The 26,270-nt window shown below is 41.2% G+C and overlaps 1 long non-coding RNA gene and 1 pseudogene across 1 annotated transcript in view; one reads left to right on the top strand and one right to left on the bottom strand.

Moving 5' to 3' along the window:
* The first annotated feature begins 537 nt into the window (after positions 1–537).
* The window catches only part of LOC135972568 (uncharacterized), a 45,259-nt gene continuing 19,526 nt past the window's right edge, over positions 538–26,270 (top strand). Inside the window, exon 1 of the long non-coding RNA XR_010589064.1 lies at positions 538–677. This is a non-coding gene — a long non-coding RNA (uncharacterized LOC135972568). The remainder of the gene's footprint in view (positions 678–26,270) is intronic.
* On the bottom strand, positions 14,832–26,041 carry LOC112058791 (parapinopsin-like; annotated as a pseudogene).

Genomic DNA, 26,270 nt, shown 5'->3' with positions numbered 1-26,270 from the left:
AGGTGGGTGTGGTAGTGTGAATGAGAGCTAGGCCTAAGTAAGGATAAAGCTCAGCTGAGGAAATGAGATGGAGAGTGAGAGAAGCAAGCAGAAAGCGTAGAGAGTAAAGCAAAGCTCTTTAGGCAGAGAGGTCAGGAAAAAACCTTACCCAAATAGAGAGGAGACTAGGGAAAAACTCTGGAGGTAGGGAAGCCTGGGAGAGATCCTGGTTAAGCAGGGATCCTGATGAAAACTTCAGAGGCTGGGTAGGAAGTGGCCCAGGGACAATTGCAGCCTGGGTAAAGGAACAGAGCTATCTGTTTAGAATGGGGCCTTGAGTTGGAATGCAGAGTTGATCAGGGAACTGCTCCTAGCCCTAAGGAAGGGGGTATACAAGCTCAGCCTAAGGATTATTGACCCTAACAAGGGGTTGTGGGCTGAGTTGACAACTGGCTGAAGAAGAGTCCCAGACAGCAGTAAAGGATTTTTGTTTGCGCTTAAGAATGCTTTTGGGACTTTTTGTTTGGACAGTTGTGATCCCAGAAAAAGTGGATTTAAGAGAGTGACTCTGGTGATCCCAGAAGGTGTGGACTTAAGAGGGTGACTCTATTGGTGGGCTAAGTTACTGGAAGAAGAAGAGTGACCAGGGGCAGTGACATAAGTGCTGTGCCAGACTGGACATGAGTGGGCACCTAGTGGTGAGTGGACTTGGTTACAGAAACTATATTATCTTACTTGAATTTTCTCCTAATGGCTAACTTTGGTTTGTGTGTGTAAAGTTAAGCACTTGAGGTGTGGTTTTTTTTTTTTTTTTTTCTGGATAAAGACCTTACTTTACAAGCTGATTCTGCAACCAGTGTTACTTCTACCAAAGAAATTCTATGCCTTAAATGTTACTATATATCTCCTGTAAGCAATGTGCATTTGGTTTTCCAGTTAACATGTACCTTTGTTTTCCCTTTATTTAAAAAAAAATGATTTTAACCAATTACCTCATCCTGCAAACTTTTAAGCATATGCTGCTTCACTTGCAAGCTTGAAAAAATGTTATAGTAATGTTCATGTCAAGATTATAGTCTGTAATGTTTAAAGGCACTTGCAATAGAACTCAATACTGGATAATAAATCATTATAATTAAAAATGAAAGTATTTATATATTAGTGATATAGCTGTATCTTTACACTTTTTTTTAATCTCACTAATGCATAGAGTAAATGTGAATTGACCCCTGGTGTGCTAAGGAAACATAAAACAAAAGCTTCTTGAGGATTTGGCTTTCTTTTATACTTTGCATGTAGTTTCAGCATACAGGCATTTTGGATACATCTGATTTATCAAAACTGTTAAACAGGAATAAAATCAGCACATCAGTATGTTAATATTCAATACTGACCTCACAAGGACTCTTCATTTTCTAAGAGTTAGGCCCATGTTTAACAAAATACTTAATCACATTCTATAATGGTCACCAAGACAGAGGCATATAGTAGGTTATGAAGTTGTATGTAATACAGGCCATAACAAATCACAATATCACATATGCCTGTGACATGTAGTACAGGTGTGCCATAATATGTAAGTGTATCTGTGACCTAGTTTTATAGAGAGTGACAAGGTGGGTGAGGTAATATCTTCTATTGGATCAACTTTTGTTGGTGGAAGAGACCAGCAACTATGCTCTCTCTGCCTTTGTTACCCTCAGGAGTGAGATTCGCTGAAATCACAACTGCCTATGGAAAGCAGTGCCAGTGTTCAATGCCATTGCTGTATACTACTAGAATCATGTTTAACCTCTCTGCCAGGTGAAGTTGGCAGCAACCAGGGCTGGGTTCAAGATCTAGGGGTTCCTCTTAACAATACAAAACATACCTGGCTTGAGCCTCCATCTAGTAAGCGGGGAAAACTTAACACCCCTCATGGATGCCTCTAAGAGACATTTTCCCCATTCACAAGTACTAAGTAACAGAGGGTCCTGTGGCACCTTTAAGACTAACAGAAGTATTGGGAGCATAAGCTTTCGTGGGTAAGAACCTCACTTCTTCAGATGCAAGTAATGGAAATCTCCAGAAGTGAGGTTCTTGCCCACGAAAGCTTATGCTCCCAATTATGCTTCTGTTAGACTTAAAGGTGCCACAGGACCCTCTGTTGCTTTTTTACAGATTCAGACTAACACGGCTACCCCTCTGATACTTGACACAAGTATTAAGTCGTCTTGTATTTGGGAGAGAGAACTTTCAATAAAAGGAAGCCAACTATTAATTTGGGAAAACACCACAACCACCTTCAAAAGCATGCACCTATAAGCAACTCAATGTGGGCTGGGCAGTGTCCTTTGCCTTAGTTTCTCCCTTTGCAGTGAGAGAGTCTGAATGTCCATTTAACATATCACTTCCCCCTCTCTGCTGTACTTCACTTACAGTTGGCTGTCTGTGGTTAGCAAAGACCCAGAGTTCAGAGGCTTGTTTGCAGGGGTTCACTGTGATGGGTTTTCTCCCCCAGGGTGCAGTCTGGGAGCCATGGGAATCGCTGTGGCCCTGTAACCACCCAGCTGGGCTGGCCCTGCCCACACTACTTTGCTGATGATTTAGCCTCTCCAGGCCCTGTTCCCACTCAACACAACAAGAAGTGGCAAGCCACCCCAAAACTGAGCTACCTAAGGCACTCCAGGACATACAGCCAGTTTCCAAGCCTTGCACATTTGCTGGAGTATAAACCCAGCATTTTACACTGCACAGGGATGTGTCAAGGGAATCTCATTAATTAGGTTCACCTTCCCCTCAATGTGGGAAGGATATACAACAAGCCAGTGTTAACCAAGCTGAGATTTTTCCCCCCAACACTTCACTCAAAGGCAGGCTGGTTTAAATAAAGCAAAAAAGGTTTATTAACTAAAGATAAAGTGATTGTAAGTAATAGCAAACACATCAAAGCAGATTACCTAACAAATAAACTAAATGCGAACTCAGCCTAATCTACTAGATAGATTGGATATGAATTAACAGTTTTTCATCCTGACTGATTAGACAAGCAGTCCACTAAGTTTCCAAATACAGGCTAGAAATCCCTTTAGCCTGGGACTAGCCCTTCCCCCAGTTTAGTCTTTGTTCCTCAGGTGTTTCCAGGAGTTCTCTTGTGGGGGGAATGAGGTCTGAGATAATGTCACACCCCATGTTATACAGCTGTATCATATGGCAGGAACCCTTTCCTCCAAACTCCATTCCCAGCCCAGTTTATCAAAAAATACAGGTACCAAAATGGAGTTCAGTATCATGTGGTCTAGTCCCATGGTCTTGCTGAGTCATAGCAGCTGTTACTTACAGGCTGGCTGAAACATGTACAGGAAAGCTAAGCTCTTGCATAGGCCATTGTCTTTGCTGATGGACCATCAGCGTTGTTTAGCTTCTTCATTGTTATACCTGAAAGGCTAGCTGTGGGTGTTTTCTAGAGTAAGCACATTTGGACTACGGATACATAGTCAATATTCATAACTTCAGATACAAAAATGTGTACAAATAATTATATTCAGCAAATCACAACTTTTCCATAGACAGCTGACAAGACCTACCCATACCACTATGAAGAACATGGGGTGCAGTGTCACATTCACCTCCTACACCAGAGAGAGGTGTGGGTCAAGCAATGCCTCTGCAACTGGCTGCTTTTCTCTGCTGCTGGTGGTCAGTTGCTGCCACTGTTGGCTGTTCACTGCCTCATCTGCAATCCCATGTTTTGAGGTTTCACCACTTAGAAATTCAGAAGTCTCTAGATTTCAGCTCTTAGTGACTTCACTGGGTAGCAGGGAACATCACTGCCAGTACAGCTTCTGCATTCTTTCACTTTACCACTGTTCCTAGAGCAGGTCTAAGGCATAGCCCTTAGACCTGCTTCTCAGTGATGTCAGCTCTAGTAATCACTGAACAGAAACAATGACTCCTAATTGAGTCTAATAAGCTCTGTCTTTAAATACTGGAGAGGGGAAGGTCAAAGGGCAGCTAGGACTCCTTAGGCAGAGTCCATGCTACCGCAGGAAATGCCTGTCCCCATCCACTCATCTCCACTGGAATTTGGCATCCCTACTCCTTGCTTAGCAAGGTTCATTTTAGGGTGACTCCCTGTGACTGGATGCCTGGATGGGCCACACTGAGGAATGCTAAACTCAGGGCAGACTGCATGGAAAAGGGCAGACAATCCCCAAAACTGGTGGTTTAATCTATAATTAAATTCACCAAGCCAGTAACAAAACCTCTTCTGCATCACAGTGGTCACCAAGAAGCCAAATACAGTCCCCTTTAAGTATTCCAGCCCTTGACTTCCTTCCAGACAGCCAAATCTAATATAGTGAAAAGAAGAACAGGAGGACTTGTGGCACCTTAGAGACTAACAAATTTATTAGAGCATAAGCTTTCGTGGACTACAGCCCACTTCTTGGGATGCATATAGAATGGAACATATATTGAGGAGATATATATACACACAGACAGAGTCTCTGTGTATATATATCTCCTCAATATATGTTCCATTCTATATGCATCCGAAGAAGTGGGCTGTAGTCCACGAAAGCTTATGCTCTAATAAATTTGTTAGTCTCTAAGGTGCCACAAGTCCTCCTGTTCTTCTTTTTGCGGATACAGACTAACACGGCTGCTACTCTGAAACTAATATAGTGAGGGGTTACTGAAAACCTGATTCACCATATGTGACTGGACACTGATCCCTGGGTCATAGGAGTTTCAGCTCTTAGCCAATAATTACGCTGCTGCCAATCCTTTAGTAAATAAAAGTGAAAGTTTTAATAATAAAAGGAAAATTGTTGCAAAAGGTTGGGAGATCAATATACATAAAAGGTGTACAGTCCTTAGATCTTGGCAAGTGATCATAACAAGTGGCGACATCAGCTCCATCAGGGTATTAAAGTCCATGACAGAACCTGGCTCCTACTGCTTGAAAAGAGCTCATAGAAAGCACGCAGCTCCCAAACCAAGATACATACATTTGCAATAACTGCCAAAGATCATGCAAATTTCAGATTGGACTAGTCAGTCACATGAGACATTGCAAACCATCTACATCATAGGCTGCAATTCCTACCATCTCTCGCAGATGAAAGGATGCCAACACCATTAGGTCAGTTTCATACCTGAGATGAGGAAGCTGATTTGTGAAAGTCTTTCTGGAGTCAATTTAAAAGGTTATAGTCCAATAGGTAGTTCAGGTGTAGAGTCTGTTTTAGTTCTTCCATGAGAATTCCAGGGTGATCCAGAGTGAACCTGGAGACCTCAGCTTTACAGTTTAGACCTTCCCTGTTAAAGTTTAAGTAGACATGAGATGTCAGGATCAGGCCTGGGGCTTTCCTTTATAGTTCTCTAGCAAGCTGATAAGTCTCTTGACACAGCAGGACCTTGCCCATGGAAGAATATTCAGTGCAGATTGTTGCTTTGAAGCTAATCTTCTATTTCCCATGCATTCACAGGTAAACTAGTTGCATTCACTCACATAAGGCAATTAGCCATTCAAATTATCAAGACAGTTCACAGGTGGTTTACTATATGGAATTACAAGTTTTGAGAAGAGATTAGGACAACATTATTACACCACAAATCCCATCTAAATGATAATACAGTAGAAACTCAGTATGAACTCCAGAGTTATGAACTGACCGGTCAACCACATACCTCATTTGGAACCGGAAGTATGCAATCACGTAGCTGCAGAGACCAAAAAAAAAAAAAAAAAAAAAGCAAGTACAGTACTGTGTTCAATGTAAACCACTTTTTTTTAAAGTTTAAAAAAAAGATTTGATGAGATAAGGAAACGGTTTGTGCTTGTTTCTTTTAAATTAAGATGGTTAAAGCAGCATTTTCCTTCTGCCTAGTAAAGTTTCAAAGCTGTATTAAGTCAATGTTCAGTTGTGAACTTTTGAAAGAACAATAATGTTTTGTTCAGAGTTACAAACAACCTTCTTCCTCGAGGTGTTCATAACTGAGGTTCTACTGTGTTCCTCTTTGATCTCCAAATCAATAGATTACAGTAATGAAGCATTATAAGACAAGAACAGGATTTGTGATCTACAAGCTAATTAGATCACATTGTTAGATTTCCAATAGGATAAGCATAGACATATTTAGCAGTTATGTTCTCTAACGATACAGAGAAACAGGTTAAAGATCGTAATCAAAGCCATGTTAAGTAGACAACTATCTACAAGGAATGGCCCTGTTTACCATTGCAATACCCTTTTGATATGTCCTTAAAGGGTTGCTTGCAGGTCACCTAGCTTGCTGATTGTTTAATCTTTGCTGGTTCAGCATTATACCCTCTCAATCAGGGCAGACTAAGTACAGTTCTGCTGCCCTTCGCTCATACAATAAGGATTACATTTCATTACCCCTGCACTCAATATTAGTGATTTATAACCCACACCAGACGTGATCACTTTGGCAAAGCAGCTCCATCTGCTGTGCACCTAGGCAGCGTATGGGTGTTTGTGCAAACAGTTGGTTCCTGAAGTCTTTTCCCCCCCAGCTCATCATTAGATGTCTGGGAAGAGCTCATTCAGATCTTGCTTACACATGCAATCAAGCAATTCCTCCCTCATTTTCCCCACCCCCTCGCAGGCCATACTCACCATGGCTAGTGCAGTGACTGGCACCATGCACAAGCTATCCCAATCTGAAGTAAGAATGTAGAGCTTAAAACTTTAGGGAAGTAAGGGGAGTCTTACAGCATCTTAAGTTTCACTTTCTGTAGTGCTTATGCGGACAATGGTACCTCTGTTTTATCATCAGCTGCTGTCACTGTGGCTTCAGGGTCGTCGTCGTCTCTCCCCCCCCCCCCCCCCCGAACGCTTGAGCCAGATGAGAAGGAGAAAGAGTAGGGCTTGAGATGACATGATCCTGCATGCCAGTGCTCCATTGGACAATGAGCACCCAGCTTGGAGGATGAATAAGTAGAGGAGAGAGTCCCCAGCATGTAATGGGGCTTCTCAAGCAGCAAACGCAGATGCTGTGGACTTTGGTGGACCTGACAGATTTGACAGCCCTGGGCTCACCTACCTCTGCAGCCCACTGCCCCCTGTGCGAACCCAAAATCCCAAGTAAAGCTGAAGCCCCGAGTCCTGCACCCCAAGTGGGCTGAATCCGAGCCCCTATCCCTGATCCTATATTTGAAAACCTAGAACACGCCAAAACTATTTAAATGGTATTTTAATTGTTTAACGGTGCGATTTAAAACTACGATTAATCGTGATTAATTTTGGTAATCTCTCAACAGCCCTAATTCCTACATGTACAGCCATTGCTTCATAGTTCCCAGCCAGCCACAACAGAGCTGGGTCAGGTAAAGCACACTCCAACAACACATGTGACTCTGGCTCACTATTAAAATGGTCTTTCAAAGTCTCCGTCAGCTGAATAGCTCCATATTGAATTCTTCTAATAGCCCTTGTACCTAGCTGCATGGACAGTATGGAGGGCTGTGCAGGTTTGCAGGATTTTGGGGGGAAGAGGAAAGGCCCAAATTATGGGACAGAGACTGTTAGAAACTGGAAAATTGACCCCCATGTTCCCAGTCACCCTGTGTGACTCTTTTCAGCCCCATCGTGCAGTGCCAAAATTTCCCTAAAGACAGCGTGCTGGCTGGTGGTGAGTTGCACAATGGGAAACCTATCCATGGTGCACTGCACTCTGCATTGATAGAAGCACTCCTGGTGAGTACACGCACTGCTGACACAAGGAACCAAGTATGCATGCGCACAAGTAAAATACTAACTGTAGTGGCTGTATGCTATCTTCAGTCGGCATAAGTTTGTAGTGTAGATATGGCCTGAGTACCTTTCCTAGTCCCAGACCAGAAGAAGACCTCTGTGTTAGCTCAAAGCTTGTCTCTTCAACCAACAGAGGTTAGTCCAATAAAAGGTATAACCTCCCCTGCCTTGTCTCTCTCATAACCTGGGCCTAACATGGCTACAACATTGCAGACATAGTTTTATATATGAACATGAGCCCATTGTAACACGTATTCCAAAAAGAAACAAAGCGTTAGTAATCACTGAGAGCAATGGTGAGAGAAGTTTTAAGCACATTTATGAAGTGAAAAATTTTACTATTCTTGTAAATATCAGATCCTCTTCCAACAAACCAGAAAACCCACAGTAGGAAAACAAAATATTTGCAACACAAGAGACAACAGGATGCTCACAACTGTAGGCAACTCAGTTTAAAAAGTATTCAATGTCAAATTTTGATTAAGTATATATAATTAGTAGTCAGAATTGTCAATAGCTGGGTTAGGTGATGAGAAAGTTTGGTGGGGTAGGAAATTTGGATGGGAAGTGGTTTCTGATACTTACAGCACCTCTTGTTTCTGTTTCCCCCGGCACCCTATTTCTCTGCCTTGTGTAGCTGCTCCCACCCTCCCTCACAAAGGAAAGCAGTCACTGGGGAGATGCCATTGGCAGAGCACTCCCAGTATGTGTTGTGTCACCAAGCTGATGTAATTCCCATGACTCCCAACCCTATGGATTTTTCAGTCTGTTTCCTCAATGAGGAATATGCAAAGATCCAAAGTTGGAGGGCACCTGGTGTAGTGACATGAGACAACAGTGGGAAGATGTTTTGAAAGTAGGCACATGAGGAATGATTTGGCTGCGCAGCCATCTTGCCTGGAGGTAGATAAGGCCTGAAGTGGCTCAGCTGGCATTTTGAAATTCATCAGCTGTGCTGTGGCCATCTTGGCTGTGGGCTAACGGGAGATCTGTGATGCCAGTGAGAGCTATGCAGGCAATGGATCAGTTCTGTGGTAACTTAGAGAAGGCCCTAGAGACTGAGGCTTTTTCCTGGTGGCTTTGTGATTTTTATATCTATATAAAAATAACGTAAACTCCCAAGCCATAGTGAGACTCTTCCTTCTTTCTCTGCCTTTCATTCTGTACAAGGACTTGTACCATTCAGTTCCCTATCAAATGATAACTTGGACATCAGCACGTGGCACTCGTGTCTAGGCGGTGAATTGATTTTACTCTAACTTTAGCTTCTTTAAAAGTTACTAAGTAACTAAGCACAACTTTTTCTGAGATTTTACACACATCATAAAATGGACCTTCTACAAATGTTTAATAAGGACAGAACATAACATTACATGTGGTAATGCTGCATTGCTATTGGGGCCTCACTATAGGATATCCTACATAACATAAATTGAAACTACATAATTTTCCAATCAAATATAATTCTCCAATATGGTCTACATTGGAGCAACTTTGCCATGTCTTGAACAGGAACTGAAGGCCACTGTAGATATTTAAACACGAGACACATCTCCTTTTCATAGAGCTGTGGATTTGTCCCATGTAGAAGAGATGGCATGAGAGTCACAGGACTGAAATGACAACATACCCAGTTGAGTCTGGGTCTTGAACACACTCAAAGGAAAAATTGTTAGAATAAATGTCAATATATGCCTCTTATGTATACACATTGTATTTTGTATGTAGCATTTGGAGAAGGCCTTCTAAATCCCTGTGAAAATAATCAAAATAATAGAGGTTGGAATTTTTGCTAGCTGATCTTAATTAACATATATATATATATGTTTTTTTTTTTTTTTTTTAAAGTAAGTCTCAGTTTTGTTCAGTAAGGTCCCATGGCTGATTCTCTGTAGCCCAATACAGGAATATTCTCCCATGCACTGTATAGTCTAGGGATATTGGAGAGATTTCAGTCTTTCGACCAAAAAAACTATTTTGTTAAGACAACAGCTCTGGTCATTGCCTAGAATTAGGATGAAAGTGCTTTTTGCTTTGATTTATTTTCTCATTTTTTCTGAGTGGCAGAGAGGCCCTGTGTCAAAATCTGTCACTGATTCTTATGTCTTTTAAGACCATTTGTTAATGTGTAGACTGCGGCCTAAATGCAGGATGGCAGACAGAATAGGGACTCTGATACTGCTATTAATTCAGTAGTGTAATACCAATTTAATATGCAATATAACCTGGGGAGGGAGGTGCAGAGGGACTGTATCTTCTGCTTATAGGGGATAGACTCCTATATCTAAGAAGTCTTTTTCAGTTTCTAACCACTATGATCGTATATTGACATAGTAGCTTTAGGTTTGTTTTTTTATTTCTGTTGGTATGAAAAATTTCTTGTATGAAATGAAATATCCCTCTGGAAAGAAAGGGCTAGATTCACAAAAGGAATTGGGTGTTGTAATGCTGAGCATCTCAATGCCTAACCTGGGCACTTAGAAGATCACAGAAACAGCACTGTAATTCACAAAGCCTGAGTTAGGTGCCTGGGCTCCCTGTACAATGAATGGGGGGAGAGAGGTGCCAGTGACATAACCCAGGGTACAATCTGAACTGTTGAACAGCTGTGTCCCCTCAATTCTTCAACTTGGGGTGCCTTTTAAACTGCTTCACTGTGAGAGCAACCACGTCTGGTCTGTTCCCACACAGCCTCCAGCAGGTAAATCACCCCAGCTATACTGTATGAGTGCTATAGCTAACCACCCACCCATGAATTATATTACAGAGCAACACCAGCAAATTCCCAGTCCCAGAGTAATGTGCGTCTTGTATTGTCCAGTAGGGTACAAGGCAGTAAAAGCTCATAGAAAGTCCACCATTTCATTAACAGGAAATTATGCGTACAAACGAAGTTCCCAAACACATTAGATTAGATAAAACAATAGAACAAGTTTATTAACTACAGAAAGTTTTGACGTGATTACAAGTAAGGAGGCATAAAAGTCATAATTGGTTACAAAGAGTTTACATTTTACCTTTTATTTAATATCTAACTTAACAAGCTAAGTGAACTTAAACAAAATGTCTCTCTCACCACATGATTTGTAATCTTAGTAGTTGGATGCCTTTCAGCCAGGACCTCTCCCCCAGTCCAATACTTCTTCCTTGTCCTGCAGGCATTGTGGATGTTGTGGGCAGAGCGAAAGGGAGGAGGGATGATTTGTATCCTCTGTTCTCGCTTCTTACAGTTATTTTCCTCTTTGAAAATCATCTCCAGCTGAGGTTCAGGAGACAGAAAGTCTATTTGCACGGGAATCTCCAGGTGTTTCTTTGCCAAGATGTAAATTTCTTGCTCACACCCTTCTTCCTGCCAAAAAATGGCCGCTTAACCAGATGATAGTCCTGGCTGAGATGTTGGCTAGCCTTATAGTTTGAAGCTTTTCCCCCAGACTTGGAACATGCCTTATACAATAGAATTTTGTAACTTTACATACAATGTTGCCATACATTTTACCAGGACAATCATCAGCAAATTATATGTTTTAAATAATTCTTCAGAAGGTACACTTTGTACGAAATTTATCATGGTCTTGTAAAAGTGATGAACATAGGGATAGGGACTGTCACAGTGCCTTAAACTGCAATTCACAAAAGCCAGCATGCAAGGTGGGGAGCTACCAAACTAGCCAACCCTCTCTTGGAAATAGGTCCCTCAGTCCAGGCTGGAAGCAATTCACAGCTGGGAACCCCTCTCTTGAAGTCAGGTAACTTAAGTGCTTAAGGCGTTTCTTATGAGAATGAATAGGGGTCCTGCCTCCCTCTACACAAAATGGCTGGGGGAGGAGGTGACACCTGACTTACGGTTTTTAGCTCAATGGTTGGAGCATTCACATGGGATATGGGAGATCTAGGTTCAATTCTTCCCGTCCCCCCCCCCTTTTTTTTTCTGCCAGAGGGGAAGAAAAGAGTTGAACAGGGAGGTCTCCTGTGTCTCAGGAGAGTGCTTAAACCTCGGGCAATGAGAGATTCTGATTTGGGGCTTCCTCAGTGTCTCCCGCTTGAAACTAGGGTGACCGGATGTCCCGATTTTATAGGGACAGTCCTGATTGTTGGGTCTTTTTCTTATATAGGCTCCTATTACCCCCCGATCCCCTGTCCTGATTTTTCACACTTGCTATCTGGTCACCCTACTTGAAACTGTTCCACTGTGTATAAATACTTTAGTCACAGGAGCAGGTGAACTGTACCTTGGATCTCCCACCTCCCAGATGAGTGCCCAAACACCCAGGCTACACAGTCATTCTCTTTCTCTCCCTGGCCCACTGACTCTCTAAGTATTTATACATAGTGGAGAAGCTTCAAGAGGACAGATTGAGGGAGCCCCACATGTGAATATTCCATAGCTCAGTGGTTAGAGCAGTCTTGAGAGAAGTGAGGGCCCTGTTCAAATCCTTTCTCCCCTGCAGGCACAAGGGGAATTGAAGCTGAGTCTCCCACATTCCAGGTGAATTCTCTAACCACTAAGCTAAAAGTTATAAGGTAAGAGGCCTCCTCATCCATCCAGATTTTGAATGGGACCTAATCTGGTAGATGGCCTCTGAGCATACCAACTAGATCAAGCCCCCCACATAAGATCGGTGTTCGCCTGCCTATTTTCCCCCAGCTTGTGAATCACTCAGGGACATAGACAGGAGTAAGCATCCTGATGACTAGAGTGAGGCAGCAATGCATATGCCCAACAGAAGAAACTTTGCTATGGAACTCTTACTCTGAAAAACTAGGTGTCGAGTGAGTTTAGGACCCTACAGGGTTGGGTGGGAGCTTTGTGAATCAGTGGAGTCTAGAATTAGGACTTAGGTGCCTCAACCCAAACTTAGGTACCCAAGTACCTTTGTGAATCCACCCTAAATGATTTTTTGGGTGCTTGTATATTTTTATAAGGATAATGGACTTCTATCTTTAGCAGGGGAAATTCCTAGTAAATTATGCCTTCCAAATAATTCCAGTATAAGACATTTTTTGTAACTCCTATGTGCAGTGTAAAATAGTTTATGGTGTTTAAACTGAATTTTGCCTTTATCCAGAGAAATAATTAGAAATAGCATGGTCTCTAGTGAGACAATATCTGAAGAAAGTAGAGAGGTGTCCATGCTTCAGGTAGTTAAAAATTGTATTTATGGTACTTTAATCAGCCACCAGGTGGCAGTGTAAGTATGGAAACAATACAATATGCTACAGTCTATTTACCCTGCAAACTTACTACCAACAGGACAACCTTAGGTGTTTTTTTTTGTTTTTTTTTTTGATCGATTGTTTATGAAAATCCTTTGACTTTACTGTGTCGTTGTTTGTATTTTCTGGTATCTTTGTATTGTTGTGCAATTAAAAAAATTCTTAAACTCACAAGGCTTGGTGAATCTGAAACAAAATAGTATTAGGAAGCTGGATAGACCATAATGTACTCCTACAAATACTTAGGTGACTGCTGTGTGTTGGAGTAGAAACTGTGGAATAACTGGCATACTTTCAAGTATCAGAGGGGTAGCCGTGTTAGTCTGAATCTGTAAAAAGCAACAGAGGGTCCTGTGGTACCTTTGAAACTAGCAGAAGTATTGGGAGCATAAGCTTTCGTGGGTAAGAACCTCACTTCTTCAGATGCAAGACATTTAAACTGACATACTTTGCATATGAACTGAGGGTGTAGACAGAGAGGAATAGCTGCTGGCTCTAGAAATGCCTTCTCAGTTGACATCTTGTACACTCTGGGATATTTGCAACTCAAAAATTCCAAACTGCTCCCCAAATTGTTATCTGCCAATCTATGGAAAAACTTGGTTTAACTTTGTCATTGGTGTAGCTGGTGATCCTGCAATACAGGAAAGGACTGGAGGAGGGAAAGTCCAACCAGAATATAGGCTGTCACAACCTATATTGACGAAAAACAAGAGGCAACATTTGAAAAAAGTGGTCTCCAATGTTAACTTATGCATGTGAATAGCTGTGCTTTATAATATTTTATTTGATGCTAAAAATTACTTTTCTTTTTAAGAAAAGCCAACATTTGTAGAAATTAAAAGGAATAGTTAGAATCCATAGGAACTGTAACTGTAAAGAACAGTTGAAGGATGTGATGTGGATGTTTCTCTTGTGCCCTAATGCGCTGCCAACAAATCAGAACTGTGCACCAGTTGTCGATGACAATGTGATTGGAAAGGATAGTTGAAGTATCATTAAATGGATTAGTCTAACGTGTACATCTGCTTAGGTTCTGGCTATTAAATATAGTGATAATTAAGCAGGTATCAGTACCTAAAGACTGTAAACATACCAAAGGAGAATAGGTGGCAAAATGACTGTTGAAGTGCTCTCACCAGTTGAAATACTTTCTATAATGATTAGTATCTAAATGGATGTGTCTTTTAAAAGGTTGGCAAAGTATCTCCCTCTTGGAGTGAATGTGTTCACTATGGGCCTTATTAGGAAGATTGTGTATGCAGCTATCTATTAAAGGGCCACAAAGTGTTTTGTGTGGACCAGGCTTTTCTATATAGGAGATAAGCTGGTTGTGTGTAATTGGAGGGAGGGGGGGACAAAAAAACATCTACTTCATACCAAGGAGCTGTAGAACTGCTTGGTGGGGGAAACACAGTAGCTTCTATAAGTCTTCTGTAAGTCCTGGGTAGGGGCCAGGTGTAGACAGCTGAGTAAATCTGAATCTGGTGCATGAGAGGAGCAGCTAGAAGCAGGGGTATTGCAACAGTGTGCTACATTTTGTCATTTATCTTTGTTTTGCTGCCTGAATTGAGTGCAATGCAGAACATAGTCAATGAAAGGACTTACGTTGACTTCAGTGGGCTTTAGATCAGTGTGAGCAGTGCATTCTGGGATAGCTTGGACAGGTATATAAGGCCATAGTAGGGCAAGAGGTTTGATTTCAGTAGGAGAAAGGTCTGGGAATGCCTGCTCTGAGATATGTATGGAAGAATAAAATGTAAGGGTTGCTTTAAATTGCAACAATATCTTCTATTTTCTCATTTTGACTAAGCTTATTCTTATTTTTGTTATTAAATCTGGCTGCAGTTGGATTGCTGTCCTGTATGCTTCCATAAATGGTTTAAGCTTGTGAGCCTCACCCTGCCCAATGTGGAACTGTCCCTTCAGTTGTGATGCCCTGGAGGCTCGTGGAGCCTCTGCAGGTTGGGTGAAATGTCATTCCTCTGTCAAATAGAAATAAATATTTATAATTTAAGTTTAGTCTTTCAATATTACAAACACTCCACTAAGGAACAATAGCAAATTCTTCTTAAATCTCTATCCCCAATACTACATAATTAATTCGAAACTCAGCTGTTTCCTTATTAAAATGTAGCTAACTCGGTTATAGACAGTGCTGGGTTTTCTCATGTACCTAGGGATAGCTATAACAGGATTAATGTAAACTTGAGGATTAGCCACTGCTGCCATTGCAAAGGCTGCAAGAGGAAGCCAGCAGTGCAAAAAAGCCATAATCATTACTAGGACCATCTGTGACATCTGGGCTTCAGCTCTAGTTGTTGAACATCCTTTAGCTACTCCTAGCTTAGCAACCTAGTTCAAAAATAGCATACAGGATATCTGTTACAATTGACTTGATGCATTGGTTTTTATTTCACTTTTGGTGAGCAAAATAGTGATGAGACAATTGGCTAATTCTGATGAGTTTATTAAAAACTCATGAATAAGTTGGTACAGTCTCTGGAAAAGTAATTATTTTAATCAAATTAGTTAATGTAGCTGAGACACAACTGTTGCATCTGACTTATTTTTTTGAAGAGGTATAATTCTGATTATAATCAACTTTGTTATGTAAGAATTTGAAATCATAATACTATTTGCATGATAATCTGTAACATAATTGTGCAGGGGAAAAATGTAACTTGTATGTGCAGTTGTAACTGTATGCACAGATGGCATATCTGTTCATGCAAACTGTACATGCACACTTTTGCACAAGAAATTGCATGCATGCGTTCAGGTGTGCAGGGCCGGTGCTACCATTAAGACAAACTGGGCAGTTGCCTAGGGTGCCAAGATTTGGGGGCGCCAAAAAGCAGTGCCCCCAATTTGCGGTCGCCGCTCCACTTCTCCCGCCTCCCAGGCTTGCAGCACCAATCAGCAAGCATGGCAAGCCTGGGAGGGGAGGAGAATTGGAGCGGGGGCGGTGTGCTCGGGGAGGAGGCGGAGCAGAGGTGAGCTGGGGTGAGGAGCTGCCGCACGGCTCCCCGGGCCAGGGGGGTGGGGAGCTGCTACGGGGGTGCCTCAGGGCGGGGGGAGGGGAGCTGCTGCAGGGCTCCCCTCCCCAGCTCATCTCTGCTACGCCCCCTCCCCGAGCACGTCGTCCCTGCTCCACTTCTCCCACTTCCCAGGCTTGCAGCGCCAATCAGCTGTTTGGCGCCACAAGCTTGGGAGGGGAGAATTCATCCTGGATGAATAACCTCACCACCAGGCTATTGAGCAAATCTCACTCTGGCCTAATGGTTATTCATTGAAGAAGCACTATGATGAGGCGAGAATAGTAAATAGTCATTATGAGTGACTGAGGTGCCACTATGAATGACACTCTACCCTAGTGGTTAGGGTACTCACTTATGAACTTGAGTCTTCCACATCATGTCCCTGCTCCAATGACTATTTAATTTACAAAAGATGGAATAGTTTCATTAGCAGAAATTGAGAGAGATCTACACCAGACTATCTCATAGCCCAGTAGTTTCAGCATGCTTCTGAGAAATGGGAGACCTTTATTTAAATTCATTCTCTACGTCTCACATGAGTACCCTTACCACTGAGATAAAAGTTAGAGGGAAGGCTACATCTCCTCCACCCCCTGACATTTTGTGAATCTAGGCCTTTAAAATGAATAAAAAATCCATTTGGGGCCAAATGAAACATTTTCAATTTGATTTATTTTATTTTATTTTATTTATTCCAATTTTTGAGTTGTTTGATTCAAAATGATTAGTTGTTCACAGGCATTTTTGTGAAAGGCAAGAGAATAAATAAAAAAATCAATTATCCACCCTGCTCTAACTGTGAGCAGCAGCATGAGAATAAAAGCAAATAGCAATGCTGTTAATTTCCTTCTCTAATTCAGGTGGGTCGGAAGGGGCAGAATGCAGTGGGGATAAGGAGAGCCTTGTCTCTGCCCCCTAGGATAGGTTTGCTACATGCTGTGTGTGCTGCTGTTTCAGGTATAGACTTGGCATGACTAACACTATCCCTGGAGCACTGGGGTTACTGGGAGGGTGATTCTGACTATCTTTGTCTGTTACAGGTACAGCCCCAAAATACTCTGCCTGCTTCTTTCTCAGGGCAGATTATTATCTCATGATTTAACTGCAGGCTTGTATGCTTCAGTGCAAACCGTTCAGGCCCCAAAAGTTTGGGGGATGTAAAATCTTGCCAGAAGGTGATTGGTGTAATATTTTTAGGAAAAAATATTCTCCAGTTTTTCCCAGCTGTAATTAGGTCTCTATGTGCTCAGATACCAAGGTGGTGAGCATGCTATAGCAATACTTGCATAAAGGTAGATCCATTATACTAAATGAAAACTTGTGAATTAAAAATACAGGACCAAATTCTCAGCTGGCATAAATCAGCATAACTCCACTGAACTTAATGAAGCAATACTAGTTTAGAGCTGCTTCGAATCTAGCTTTTTTCCTCTTTGAGATACTAAACTATTTTAAAGCGAACTCTTACGAATCCAGTATGTTAAGAGAAATGGAATGTTGTTACGCAGCATAAAGTCCACACCATATAGCCACAGGAAATCAAGATACTTTTCCTTCTGCTTTGGAATTCCAATTAAAAGAGCATGTAGGAAACATTAACTGGGTCACTGTTGTACCAGTCTGCAGCCTAGGAGGACTTAAGGCTTTCTAGTTTTAAAGTGGAGGTGTAGTTCAAACATCTGGGACATCACCGGTCCTACTTGAGCCACCTTTGTGGTGAAAGTAAGTGTTCCCTTGGGCTTGGACACTGTTGTTACATGATCCACAGCTATCACTGCAATGCACAAAGTTGTAATATCTGCAACAGTATTTCTGTCACAGAATCACATTTTCATAGTTTAAAAAACCCCGAATAATAAAAATCCTCAAACAAGTTAATAAAATAAAAATTTCAACTTCTAAACCAGAACACATAACCATCTACTATACTGTTTTGTACAGTATTAAATACAGTAAGCAACCTGCAAATAGTTACCTTTCTCCATTCTAGCTTTCTGCAAAAATCCTACCCTCATGCAGGGTTTGGGTGTCTGCCAAACTGTTTCTGAGAAGAAACTTTCATAAAGATGATATGTATATATGTACTCAGTAGAAGGAATGTTTTAATTTCTTATTGCCCTGAGAGCATTAATTCTCTTCTGCACACAGACTTTTTGCTAACTATTACATCTCATCTAACATACTAGAAGTGAAATTCAACCTTGTGCAAAGGCTCAGAACAAGGCCTATACAGCACGTTAATCCTGTCTGAGCTGTCAAAATAAAGTAAGTGGTGCACAGACCTTTTTCTGGCTCTCTGCATAGGGCTAAATTTAATCCTAAAAGACTACATAGGGACTTGGCTTTCAATCCCAGCTCTACCACCGAGTCTCTGTGGCATTGGGGCAAGTCATTTAATTCTGTCTTCATTCCCCTATCTGTAAAATGGGCATAGTAATTGAATAATGCTTACCTATTTGCTCCACAGAAGTTCTGGGAGAAAACACTAATTAGCTTTTTATAAATATTAACTATACTCCTCTTATGGAGGTCTCTAGTTCTTATATAAAGTGGAGAATCATGGGAAAGCAAATTCCCAATCCTACAGATCTCTGGTATCAGTCTGTAGCATCAAGGGTTCAAGGCTTTGCACTGGTAGGATGGATCTCTATGTTGTATTGCCGTTGGCTTCCACTGTGCTCTATCTTCATTGGGGGTAGGGTGGAACCACACAGCAGGGACACTGAGGTATTTCAAAATGAGTTTTCCATAGCACAGAATATGTTGATCATAAGTTGGCAAGAGCAAACGGGACAAACACCCAGTTTTGCCAAAAAAAGTTGGGACGTCCAGGACAGCACTTAAAAAGGGGACTGTCCTAGCCAAAACAGGATATATGATCACCCTAAGAAGGTGGAATTTTGGGGTTCCTTGCCCAAAACTTTACTCCTATAACACTTAAAATGAAAATATCTTCCTTTTTGCTGAGCTCTAGGAAATAACAAATCTGTCAGATTTTCAAAAGTGCCCAATTTCAGAGGTTAGGTACAATCCAAGTTTGTACATCTAAATCCAATCATTAGATTAGGGTGTGTAAATGTAGGCTCTCCATGCATTAATGAAAGCACACAGTTCTGGGATACCAATCTAGTGGACCTTTCTGAAAATCTGTTTTAAGGTTAAACTCAGTACCCACTTCTTACTACTGATTATCCACAAAAACTGAAGGTATTTCCCCCCCCCCCCCCCCCCGGGTAGAATTCTTGAAGTACTTCAATTCCCTTCTCTCAAATAACAGCTAATGCTGAACACATTGAGTAAACTGCTTTGTTTCAATAGATTTTGACTTATCTTTGAGAGACTCACATTCAGTTCTGCATTCTGTAAGGTGATTAATTCCATTTTATTCTCCAGTGAGGAAACAGACTTCGGTACATCCAGCATTGTTGTAGATCACTGGATTCCATGAATATAATACTTCTCAAGGACCTCAAATCCTCTTGTCTTGGAGATGTAGTAAAAGTTGAGATAGATTGCAAAGGTCAAGATGGTTCCAGAATGTCTGCTGATGCACTATTTTTTTTTTTTTGAAGGCTTGTGTTTTGCTTAAGTCACTTATCTTAGTCAGATCAAGTTACACCACGTAGATTCCAAGATCAGACATTTAAAGGGAATTAGCATGCAGATAGGCACCTTGGCACTTTGGAAGATTGCACTAATGTCATTGAAATCAAAGGGAGTTGCTGCTGCTGTTGAAGTCCAATCCTGCTTCCTATAAGGCGAAACAATACTAACTCCCACGAAAGTGGGAGAAAAAAGGACAGCAAAGAGAGAAAATGCAGCTTCTGTCTCCGGTGTTTATTCTCACTTGCAACCTCACTGCTAAAAAAACAAAGGCCCAGCACACAGCCTCATCAGCCACTCTGAGACTTGGCAAACTCATAACAGGATTGGGCTATTTAGGCAGGGCCGGCGCAACCCATTAGGCGACCGCCTAGGTCACCTAGGGTGCTACAATTTGGGGGGGTGGCGACCGTGGCGGTATTTCGGCGGCAGGACCTTCCGCTGCCTCTGTGGGGGGCGGCATTTCGGGGCGGGACCTTCTGCCACCCTAGCTGGCGCCGCTCCTGTATTTAGGACATTGTTTTTAGCTGTCTCCCTCATCAAATGGGAGGCAGGGTGAAGAGGACCAAAAGGGGTGGTGTTTTGGATTTAGCTGACTTAGTGGAAGTGGTGATGTCATCTGTCTCCCTCTTTCTGGCCTGGTCAGGACACTTTTTTCCAGGATCTGATAAAAGAGGTCTGGGGATGAAGGAGATCGTGGGGGTTTGCTCCAGTTTCCAATTTTTTTTCTCATAAGCTCTTCCCATCGGGACCCCAAAAGGGGAGTAATGGGCAGAATAGTTCCTCTCCTTGTTATTTTGTCAACCACTCACACCTAATATGACAGATGTTTTGGTTCATTGATTTTATTTATTTATTTTATTTTTATTTGGTCTCTCACTGTTCTTGTTTACCACAGATGATCTTAACACTGTCCTTGAATTAATTACATAGATAGATAAGTCTTTTAGTTTGGAATAATTCAATCTTTGTCTCCCTTTTTATACCTTACCCCATCAGCATTTGTGGTTATTGGTTCCTGTGACATCTTATGAATTTACCCCCACGTCTTACAACTGAGCTTACAATTAAGTCAAATTGGTAGGCCCAATTATTAGTGACTGTGTTAGAAAAGTAGAGTGGTTGATTTAGTGTGTGAATATTTCTTGTTAACCTGAATATAATATGGACAATATAGACTGTAAATTTGCCAAGGTTCTAAGGTTAAATATATTCTTGGATACATTTCCTTACCACTTTGGAAAATTATCAGGAGAGAGCAGATGAAATATGAATTTGAAGAAGAAAAAAGCAATAGAAGTTGCTATGTTTCTCATAAATACAATATTCTAGAACCTTTTCTCTTAACAGGCTTATTCTTGCATCAGGCATAAGACCGCTAACATTATTCAAAGCTATATGGTCTCAGCACTGAACAGCTACATGCTGGTTTGCTGCTTTCACTTTGAGACACAACATGGTGTGGAGGGCCAGATCCAACCCCTATTGAAATCCATGGGTGTCTTTCCATTGACTTCAATAGGTGTTGGATCAGGCCCAAAGAGAGCAATTAAGCTACAGAACATGAGTATCTTAGAGAAATCCATCTTTGATTCAGACCATATGTTGCAATAATAAAAATCAGATACAGGTGTCTAAAGTTTGCTGCTACAATCCATAGGTTTTTAAAATTTTAACAAGATTGCCTTACTGGGTATCTGGCCTCCCTCTTCTTAAATGTCAAACATGAAATATGACAATGATACTCTTCTGTTTGAAGAGCAATGCTGTCAACTATATGGTCATACAGACTTCCAAAATACACTTCACAAGGGCTGTCTATAGCATCTTGCACTGGAATGTTCTAATGTGATTTATGAGCTAATAGGTAAGTATTGCATTCGGGGTCAGCCTTACTGCTTACAGTTTCCAAACTGCCAAAGATGATAGAGCCTAGGTCAGTTCTCTTCTGCAGTCAGTGAAGAAAAGAGTGAATCTACTGGAGAGTTTCATCCCATTTTTAAAAGGGAAGAGTGAAACTGGCAAACAGTTACCCTGCTTGGCGCTAGTTATTTAAGTGGGGTAGAGGAGGGATGGCTTGACCTGTGTATTGCTAAATCTGTGCAGGAGCACATGGCCTGAAGCATTCCTGGATCATACCCATTTGATAGGCTAAGAGACTAAAACTTGCCTACTGGAGTTACACTAAGTATCAATGGCAGAGTCCGAAACAGACCTAGCTTCCAATTTCACTACTCTAACTATTAAACATACTAATATAGATTTATTTTGATAAAAATGTAAGATTTAGAAATAGTTTGTATTCTAAAGTGTGAACATACATCAAGTTGCTGTGATATGGAAAAGTTAACCCACATAAATGCAAGACTGAATTTAGGACCAAATGCCAGATATAAGCAATAGCTCTGCTTTTCATTATATGCAACAAATTCACTTGGATATGTAGTACTTGCCCTCTCCCACCAAAATGCCACTGCAAAGCCTTCAATGAAAAAGCAGCTCTACCCAGGTTAAAATACTCAACTTCACTTGTTTCTACAGTCAAATCTACTCCAAGATCAACTGTGGCTGAATTTACTAGGGAATAGTTGTTGACTGTCAACTATAGACAACTTTGTTAGCTAACAATAACTGTAGTATACAGGATCATTGATATGGTGCAACATATTGCTATAACTGCCAACATGGTGTAGCCAATGATGGGCATCAAGACTATTCAAGCATGTGTGTCCTCCCAAGTAATACTAATTGCAGAAGTGCTTATGTGCCAATCATTTATCTGTTAGAAGCATGAACTAAAGAGACACCAGGAAGATGTGTTTCTCTTGAACCTTTCACTTAATGCTATATTTCTGCCTATCTTTCTCTAATGTTTTTCATCTTGATGGCTTTGAATCACCTCTTCTCACTTAATATTTCCACAGGCACAAGAAGTGATATTAGAGATTATATAACATTTAAAGTAAATCCTTTAGATCTGGATTTCTTCGATCATAATACCCCTTTCTCGTTAATTTTCTAATTAAGCTAACATTGCACTCCTCAATTGCGATCAGTTGGATATTTTCATGTAACTGAAGCTACTTCTTTTAAAATAAAAATAAAATATCTGCCTTGCACAGAAAGTTGTACTTTTCCTACAGCTGCACAGCATATAATTCATTTTATGGGTAAACTGGGTAACTAAATGCTTTTGGCAAAAGCAGTTTCCTTAATAAGACTAATCAATTACGTTTTCCTCTCTGCCACATAGTCAGAGATGGAAAGCATATCTTTCCACCTGGATTCCTCATGTCATCTGAAAACCCAGAATGAAAAGGGACAGGATGGGATTACAAACCTCTGTTTCCTCCCATAAACTCTTCCTGTCTCTGCAGATGGTACCCGTGACAATGTAACTCTCTAAATAGGCTCAATCATTATCTACTGTCAGAACAGAAACTTAACATTACAATATAGTTTTCTCTTAGACAGCGACTTGGTAATAATGAGATTGTCGGCCTCCAGAGTTACTAACTGATTCCATATCGAATGTGCTTCCATTTGTAAATGTGTATTTAAAAAAAAATAAATAAATCTTGCTGGCCCTACTAACACTTCCTGTGCTCTACAGCCAAGCTGGGTTCTTCCCCTGACAACGTACCATCACCAGAGCCGGGCAAATTTGTTTCAGTGAAACATGCAGATTCAGTGATACCAAAACATTTTGCACGTTTGTCAGTTTTGCCAAATTAGTTTTTTTTTAAACATAAACAAATAAAATTGAAACATTTTGTTTCAATGCTCTTCAAACAATGTTTTGATTTTTGATGGGAGAAGGTTCAAAAATTCTTCTGTTACTTTGAAAACAATTAAACATTTAAAAAATGCTTGAAATCTAACCAAAATATTTTGTTTTGGGGTCAAACAATGTTTTTTGTTTTAATTCAAAACACTTTTTAAAAATAAATGGTTTAGCTGAAAATTTTGTTTGAGTGGAACAATTTTTTTTCTTTTTTAATTCTTGGAACAGCAAGGCAACAAATCAGTTTGTCTGCACAACTCTAATTATCACTAGGAAATAGAGGTTCTGCAAATTATGCCCTTAGTTACACCTCTGCAAGCCCATTGCCTTCAGACTTGTCAGTGACATCTGTGTAAAACTACTTAAACTGTGTATACACATTGTCAGAAATAAAATGAGTGAGAGAGGGAGAAATAGTAAGGGGTGGAACAAGAGGTAGGGGAAAAGGAGAAACAAGAGGAGGAAGAAAAGGGAGAGATGAAATGTGTGTTTGTTTTTTTTGTTTTGTTTATTTTTCTCTGCAAATGGTTAGTTATGTCTAATAGGCTTAGGCTACCTCTCTCCTGCGAATGCTGTGGTTAGCTTCAAGGTCTCATGTTTATGCTAAATCATTTTGTTGACCTCTGGTGACCCAGAATAAACTTTTTTTAAGATAAATGTCTGGGCATATGGGCCCTCAGTTGATGGAACTCTATCTGTAAGAGTAAGCAACTGCAAACAAAGAGTATCTATTAATGGAATGATGTCAGATTGGAAGAAGGTCTCAAGTAGGGTTTCACAGGGATATGTTCTTGGTCTGGTGGTGTTTAGCATCTTTATTAATGACCTGGGTCAAATTTGCAGATGACACAAAGCTGGGGCGGTTTCCAGCACTTTGGAGGACAGAGCTAAAATTCAGCGGGATCTTGATAAATTGGAGACCAGGGATATAGACGACAAAATGATATTCAACAAAGACAAATGTAAGGTGCTACACTTAGTGAAGAAAAACCAGATGCACAAATACAAAATGGTGGATAACTGGCTTGACAGCAGCACTGCTGAGAAGGATCTGGGAGTAGTGGTGGATCACAACCTCAACATCAGTCAGCAATGAGATGCTGTTGCAAAAAAACCCAATGCAATTTTAGGTTGTATTAACCAAATCATGCAAGTCACAGGAGGTGATAGTACCGCTCTACTCCGTGCTGGTTAGGCCTTTGATGGAGTAGTGTCTCCAATTTTGGTCACTGATGTAGAGAAACTGGAAAGGGTCCAAAGGCGAACAACAAAGATGATCAAAAGGGATGGGATGCAAGCCATATGGGCAAAGGCTGAAAGAACTGCGTATGTTTAGTTTGGAAAAGAGGAGATTAAGGGAGGACATGATAGTGGTCTTCAAATACTTGAAAGACTGCCATAAAAAAGATGGAGGAAAAATTGTTCTCTCTTGCCACAGAGGGCAGGACAAGAGGGAATGGATTCAAACTACAGCATAGCAGATTTAGATTGAAATTTCAGGAAAAACTTTCTAACTGTAAGAACAGTAGGACAATGGAACAGAATGCCTAGGGAGGTTGTGGAAGCCAGGGCCTGCTCCAGGCACCAGCTTACCAAGCAGGTGCTTGGGGCGGCCACTTCTGAGAGGGCGGCACGTCCAGCTGTTCGGTGGCAATTCGGCGGACGGTCCCTCACTCCTGCTTGGAGCGAAGGACCTCCTGCCGAATTGCCGCTGCAGATCGCGATCCCGATCATGGCTTTTTTGTTTTGTTTTTGTTTGGCTGCTTGGGGTGGCCAAGACCCTGGAGCCGGCCCTGGTGGAAGCTCCTTTGATGGATGTCTACAAAAAGACGCTGGATAGCCATCTGTCTTGGATGGTTTAGACACAACAAATTCTGCATCTTGGCAGGGGGTTAGACTAGATGATCCTTGCGATTCCTTCTAACCCTATGATTCTAAGCAGTGGTCAGTGTATGCCATTTTCTCTGGCAGGGAGGAAAATCTAGTCCGATAATACACCTGTTTGGACTAAGAACATAGCTAAGAGTATTGTACTTCAGTGATATTCTTAGTCCAAACTGACTGTGTGCCCATATGCCCACAGACATTTATCCTCCTGGCCTGACTAAATTAAAAATCACATGCTCACTAATGAAACAGATAATGTAATTAACACTACAACCTACTTCTGAGAATAAAGATGATATTCAAACCTTCCTAATCAATTTATGTCTCCCAGGAAGACAGACCTGTGAATCTTTTACTTTCATTTACCAGTTTAGCAGTAGATGCAGCAGCATATAGTAATATGAAAAGGTAAAATGTCTGCATGTGAGCAAAATTTGTTCTCATACTACACAATTTATGTTCTAAAATTATTTAAAATAAAACCTTTAAAATATAAATTCAGGTTGAGAGTCCAGTTTTCCTTTGTCCAGTTAAAGGTACTCCCCTTCCAACAGACAATAGGGATGTCTATGCTTCAGGAGGAGGTATGATTGCAGCATGGTATATTTGCACTAACTTTAGCTAGCATGGATAAAAATAGCAAGACAAATGTGGTTACACTGGCATCAGTGGCAAGCTGTAGAAGCCGCTGGGGGTCCTAAGGACATACCTGTGTTGTTAGCCCATGCTGAAACCCATGCCTCCATGCCTTCACTGCTATTTTTAGCCATGCTATCTAGATTAAGACTAGAGCGGCTACGCCAGCCCCTGCTGCAGTCAGACCTCCGCAGTGTAGCCATACCCCAAGACACAGGGCTGGGCTTCACATCCAAGGTCACAGGACTGAGCTGGATCCTAAGGCAGGGACTTGGTTTTCTTTTTCTGCTTATGCTATCTCTCGAGCAAGAGAGCTTGCTGTCAGCAACTGTTTTCTGCTGAGTCAGTTTACAAAGACAATTC

This window comes from Chrysemys picta, chromosome 7 (genome assembly GCF_011386835.1).
Source record: "Chrysemys picta bellii isolate R12L10 chromosome 7, ASM1138683v2, whole genome shotgun sequence".
NCBI classification, from domain to species: Eukaryota; Metazoa; Chordata; order Testudines; family Emydidae; genus Chrysemys; species Chrysemys picta.
Note: the sequence above shows the minus strand (reverse complement) of the source record. Positions and strands in the feature narration are given on the sequence as shown.